This window comes from Podarcis melisellensis, assembly GCF_964234715.1.
Source record: "Podarcis melisellensis genome assembly, chromosome: 5".
Taxonomy (NCBI): domain Eukaryota; kingdom Metazoa; phylum Chordata; class Lepidosauria; order Squamata; family Lacertidae; genus Podarcis; species Podarcis melisellensis.
In genome coordinates this window covers 51,153,848-51,161,030 of record NC_138537.1, presented here as the reverse complement: position 1 = coordinate 51,161,030, position 7,183 = coordinate 51,153,848, and positions in this window count along the sequence as shown.

The following is a 7,183-nucleotide window of genomic DNA, read 5'->3' as shown; positions in this document are numbered from 1 at the left end:
CTATTTGGCCATACCCAATTAACTGTGATTGACACAAACCATTACTTGCTTGCAAATCAGGATTTCAAACCATAGTTTAATCCTAGTGTTGAGGCAAATAAAAGTTTCTCAGGTTTGGTTGGAATGACAAATTATGGTTTCCTTTGCTAAACCCGTAATGGAAGGTGAGGAGGAAGGGGAAAGGAAAAAGTGTACAAGCTTTGACTCATTTGTTTGTTCTCATACCATTAAATCATAATTTAGCCTTACGTCTGAATACAATTCTTATGCCCCAGATACAATATATGTATGCACACATAAATATACACATACATATATATTACCTGACATGTGAAAAGCCCACTTTCTGTAGACTAGTGAGAGCCACTGTGTGCTGCCTGGGAGCTCTATGCCTTGGAAATGAAATGTGACATTTTCCACTGAGTTATTATAGCCACTAAAATAAATGACACTAGATAGAGAACGCCATGTCAAAAATAAAATTAAACATACAGGAAATTAATCCGTGCAGAACCAATAGCAAAAATTATGGTTCTCTTTCAAAGATGGTGTGGTCTGCTACACTCACTCACAATTATGGCTATGATTGGCTTTGCAAAGCTTCATCTCCCCCCCCCCATGCCAATTCTCTCCCTCCAAGTGCAATTCTGGCTCAACCACTTAAACTGTGAATAAACAGCATTTTCTCCAGACACATCATCTTTCCTGCTGACTCCTCCTTTTCGTTTCGATTTTAATACAATGAAGAGTTGCTGGAACTCTCATCTTATGCCTTATGTAAGATTTTCTTCAGTGTAATTTCACTGAATGTCCAGATGGAGAATAAAAATAGTACTTTATTAAAAGGGCAGGGGGCTTTGATGGATAGGCATTGCCCACTCATCAGACTGCTCTGGTAGTTGTGGAAATTTAAAATGGTTCTCCCACTTGTACCCAGACCTGCGCTGAAAATTGTATTACAAAATATCTACTTGCTAGGCTGTTTTAGTCCATGCCACAAAAACTTCAGATATTGAGAACTTTGGGGATTACATAGGATATACTTATAAGAGCACGCACAAAATAAAGCTGATCACAGTCATTAGCTGAAAACTACATATTTCGTAGCTAATAATTCCCGCTCCCCAAAAATGTGCATTTGAAACAAAATGCTGATTTTATAAAAAGATTCCTGCAGATGACAAGCACCTAAAGAGACACCCTCTCTCCTTTCAGGCACAGGACTTCTATGATAGACGTGTGCATTGCCTAAAAAGAAATTGCATTGCCTAAAAACAAAGATAACATGTGTCTTGGTTCACAACCATTGTTTCCAGCCCTGTACAAATATTATTCAATAGACTGATTTAAAAAAACACCTAATATGAATAATTAGGTAAACGTGTCTTTAATCAAAGTCCTAACCGTTGTGGATTAGTGGTTTTCAATCTTCCTACACTCAGGGGTCCCCTTGACTTTTTTGCTGCTGGAGTCTGCTCTAGAATGCATGCTCAGTTCATACAGAATGCTCCCCACGCCACTGAGGCTTCATTGATGCCTCTTTGGTACTGAGAGAGCACCCTAAGCATACTCTGCATGATGCAGGGGAAGATGGCCAGTGATGGGGGTATTTCAGGGAAGCTTGTCCACCATGACTGATCTTCTTATTGAGGAATCTTGATATCCCTGTAAGGAACCAGGGGATTCCCTGCAACACTGCAGACAGCAAGGATCCTCTCAAAGTATCACTTGCATTATCCACTTGCATGTTTCCCGTCTTTATGCAAGCCATAGATTCTTTAAGCTACAGCTAGGGGGCTCTGCTTGTCCATCTTTCAGCTAACAAGGCCCTGCTGGGCAAAAGGGATAGGAACAAGTCACCTGAAAAGTAACTTCTTTCTCTAGGTCTTAAAGAAAGTCCTAAAGTCTTAAATAACAACCCAATCTCATTAATTACATCATTTTAATAAATGACTTGGTATTTCTCTATATATTTAATTCATGTGTGTGTTTTTATTTAATGAAAGATTTAGGAGTTCCTTCGTTATTAAGGTTATTCTGTATTAGAATCTTTAATGGAATTTAGAAACTAGCACTGTAATTCTATGCATATTTCATCAGAAGTAAATCCTAGGTGAATTTCCTCCCAAGTACACTGTAGGTATATATAGAATTGCAGTCTAAACCATATTTGGAAACAAATGTGTCAAGTGTAAGATAATCTGTTTTTAAATAACATATTACCGTATTTTTCCGTCTATAAGACACCCCCTTTTTGGGGGGACTTCAAGAAAATGGGGAAGATGTATCCGTGTATAAGACGCCCCCTAATTTTTGACATTATTTTTTAGGGGGGGAAATCTAGTCTTATACATGGAAAAATACGGTATTTAATTGTGTATAAAGCTTGGAATTTTAGAGAAACAAATATTTTTGCAAGTTATAAAACTGCATAGGTCTAACTACAATCCACTGGTGGAACATTACAAATGCAAACATTTGCTAGATAGTGGGATCAGCACATCACATAGAACAATGTCTAAATCATGCTACCATGCCTGCAAACAAACACACACACACACAACTTGTCATCTGGCTCCAGGCTTGCTAAAAAAAAAAAAGGGCTTCTCAAACCTCTTTCCAAAGGCATATAAGTTTATTACACTATTTATATCCTGTCATTTTTGAACTAGTGAGTCTGAAAGGTAGGTAACAGACTTGAATAGAACAAGAACAAAATACCCATTAAAACAATAATTTTAAAAATACAAAAAAAACCCCACAGAAAACCAGCCAGCAACTAATTAGGCAGCAGTAAACAAACATCAAAATCTCAGATGAAGAAAACAAAACAAAGCAGCAGAGTATCCAGAGAAAGCAGGATGTTTAAAACAATACAGTCTAAACCTCTTGATGCTAAAAAGCTAACAGAAGAGAACAAGCTTCACAAGGAAGAGATCTCCAAATCATCTGTTGTACTGCAACAACCCAGTGTCTTTCTCTAGTTGACCAATGGTAGAGGGATCTAGAGTAAGGCCGCTGTGGAAGAACTTAAAAATGTTAGTGGGTGTGTATGGGAGAAGCTGGTCCTTTCAGTATCCTGGAGCCAGATCATTTAGGATTGTGACGGGATGGTCCTTCAGATGTTGTTGGACTCCAGCTTCCACCAGCTCCATTCAACAAGGCAATGGTCAGGGATAATAGGAGTTGCCGTCTAATAAAAGCTGGAAAGTCAGGGGTTCTCCGTCCCTAATTTAGAACTTTAAAAGTCAACACCAGCACTTTGAGTTAGGCTTGAAATCTATCTGGGAGCTAATTAAGCTTTTTCAAGACTGGCCGTCTGTGTTCCCTGTGGCCTGCCCACCTAACCATCTAGTGACTGTATACATCATCTTTTATGGCATGGCTAGGTCACTTTTGCCTAGGAAAGGGTGCTACAATTGTGGTATCAGCCTAACCCAGTAAAAAGCACCCTTGCTGCCACTACCACATGGGTATCCAGGAACAACGCTGGATCCCAAACACCCCCAAAATGCAAACCTGAGTATACATGGAGACTGCAACACCATCTAAAGTGAATTCCATACCTACTCCAGAATCAACAATGTACTCCATACTTTTGTCTTGTCTGGATTAAACATCAGTTTATTCACTCTATCCAGTCCATCACTAATCCAACAAATGTATTACAACCTACACTGCCTCCTCTCTGGGGTCAGCTGGCAAAGAGGAGTAGAGCTGGGTGCCATCTACCTGCTAATGATTAGCAGAAATCACCCAAATCTCTGCATGATGTCACATGGCTTAATGTTGATGTGAAATAGTATGGGAGACAAGATAGGCCCTCTTGGTGTTCTGCAAGTCAACAGCTATAGGGTAGATTATCAGCCTCCTAGCATCACCACCCAGCCTAAAGCAAGGACTTTAAACACAGAAAACCAGTCTTCACCATCCCAGCAAGGAGACCCAAAGTGATACTATGATCAATGGTGTCAAAATCTGTTAAGAGAGCCATAAGATGCATCAGGCCATGGGAGCATCCAGCCAGTTTATCTTCCAGCAAAGTTCAATGACTACAGCAACCAAGGCATTTCTGTCCCAAACCCAGCTTGAAATGGATCTCGATAATGAGATTATCATAAACTCCAGACACCAAAGTTGAGGCAATAGCTAATGTCAGGGACTGGTTGAACACAGAGAAATGGTGGGAGGAACCAGCTGGAGAACCCCCAAGGGAAGAAGGATTGGAGCCAGGGGATTGATGGTGGGATAACGATGAGTGATCAAAGGGAGAAGTCTGGAAGGAGGAGGTATCAGAAGCTGAAGAGGAAACAGGGTTTAGTGAGCAAGAAGAGTCTGTGGCAGAGAGAAGTCCAGAATCAGAAGCTGAAGCAGGAGATGAGGGAGACCAAGAGGCAGAGAGGATTCCGTCTGGTGAAGAGGCACGGGTGTCTCCCCCTTCTGCTGCGAGGCATGAAGCAGGAGAAGCAAAGACATAGGTGCAGTCTCTGATTGCTTGGGGAAAGCCCTGGGGAGGAGGAGACTTTGACAGCTGTGGGAAGATGGGGATCTTCAGTTGCTACAACTCCTTCATAGGGGCAAGACCTACCAAAGAAGAGTTGCTATGCTCGTTAGACCTGACACTCCTGTGCAGATCCTGATTCTTCCAATCAAGAGTTAACTCTGCTTACTTTGTGTGATTTACTGCTGGCTCGCCTCTAACAGCTGTTGAGCATCTTATTGGTGAAAGAAGGAGAAAGCTGTCTTCTAACCTACTTCCTCATAGCTGCATTAATATGAAGTGCCTAAAACTTTTAATTGGAATTCTTTTGGGAGGAAGCAAGTGAAATGAGAGATGCTGTCAGCAAATGCAGTTGCATGGGCTGTGATATTTAGAGCAAGCAAAGCAAACAGGCATCAGTCTCTGGTGATTTTGATATCTTGGCTCTCTGTCACTAATGAAAGGAAAGCTTTCAACGGTGTCATTTTACATAGGCCTTGGACTGCCTGATATGATATTACATCAGTAGTTTAGCCTCGGCTTTAATTTGTGCTTAGGCTGAGCCCCAGAACATAAGGGAGTATGACAACAATAATGCATTTATTAGCAAACTCAGGCAGTGAGCGGTCACAGGATGGTAGCCCAAACAGGGCCACTGAGTTATAAGAGAGAGGTAACAGCATGTTCTTGGGATCCTGGGGTTTGTAGAAGTAACAAAAATAGCAACAAAAAATGTAAGCACCTAAGGAAGGCAGCCCCTGCCCAACAACAACAAAGGTCCAATGAAAACTGAGCATGTACCATGGAGTGTAGAGTCCCAATTGGAAAAGAAAAATGAAATGGGGATGGGTAATGGATTGTCCAGCTTGGAGATACTGGCTGACTGCAGCCCTGAACAGGAACACTCTTTTTAGGAAGTGGGATACACTGAAACATTTTACTTCAGATCCCACTTGTCTCCTGCTAAAGGACAGTCTTCAAGGCATTGCCAGCATCTGTCAAAGGGCAGGCCCTTCTCCAAGCAACTTGGCACCTTCAAGGCAGTCTTTTGCCCTCAATCTCGCTTCACTCACCTCTCTGCCCTCTCCTCAATATGTTCCTGCAGTTTCTGGCTTCTCTTGCTAAAAGGGAAATATTATCTGTGCCTTTTCGTTTATTTCACTGAGACTGAGTCTATGCAAAGAGTCCCAACAAGGTCTGGCAAGTATGTTCTCTGGATGTGGTCCAGCCACTGTAATAATTTAGCCTACCTGTCAATCTAACCTTACATTGACTTTCACAGTGTCCAGCAGGAAAAGACTTAAGTAGAAAAGAATCTACACATGGAGATGACTTGCAAAGCAAACCCTAACTGTGGATGAATATACTAATTATTGTGCATTGCCATTTTTTGTTTGTTCGTTCGTTTATGTATATATTCCTGGGATTTTTACCCTGCTTCCCCGCTAAATCTCCTATGACAATCTGTTTTATAAGCTTGTTACCTGGAAGTACAGATCCCCAGAAAGAAAAAAAAATCCAAATTGTTCCATCTTAATTATGGCTCCTTTATGAAAAAACTAAATGAGACTTACATAGTTGAACATAGAACAAGCTTAACTTTTCTATTTTAGGGGAAATAGCAAGGGTTCAAATGAAAATTATTGCATTATTGCACATTTTCTGTTTCCATTTCAGTCTCTCCCCTTCCTCTTCCGTCATTCCACTCTCAAGTGTTGGCAGCCATTAATAAATTCATTTTTCAGGGTAAAAGGTATTGCTTGGCATTAAAAGTCTTATACAACATATTTGGTGGAGGGGGACTGTTGAATGTTGCTTTATACTACAGGGCATTTCAGATCTGCCGAATGCCCCTTACACTATTGAAGTTAGATATGGTAGAACTGACAGGGTCTCATTTATCCTATATGTTCCCTACTGCCCCTATTACATTATCATCATTCTGTTCTGGATTCAACTTTAAGGAACATTCTCTCAGAATGGGAAATGAAAGGCTACTTTAGGAAGCATGATTTATTTGTTTCTAAAAGAAATTATAGACTTATTATTCAGAAGCAGCTTCCTCTGCCCATTGGTGACCTGTACATAGGACAGTTGCTTCTCCTTCAGCTAAATAATCTTTGGTCAGATTCACACATCCACACCCAGGACACCAGGCCTCTTAACAAAATCATAGGCTTGCAGAACTGCATAAAGAACTGGTATTTATTCTATGGGATAATTTGATGGACTAAAGTCTGCACAGGAAGGTGACAGTGGGAGTATTCTGGAACCTAAACAGTGGGATAAAATATGGATGGAGAAATCAGTGTAATCTATCTCAGCCCATATGAGGGAGACCACATTATATCAGCAAGAATATCTGACTCCAAATTGTTTAACAATAGAAACAACAACATCCTCTAAATTAGACTACTAAAATGAAGAAAGCTTGGGGGTAACCAGGAATGGATTTGTGTGTGTTGAAGAACTATGCTGTATACTTGATGGAGCCTCCAATGGTCTTGAAAATCAGAAAGAATTCTGTGCAGCTTCCAATTCTTTTGCAAAGTCACAGTTTATTAATATGCTGCATTTTTTTGCTTAAAGCAATTTATAAAAATTAAACATACAATGGTAGCACTACAGCTGTAACCATAATGCATAATAAGAATCACAATGTTGCTACAATGTAACAGTGGCAATTCAACAATTAACAATTCA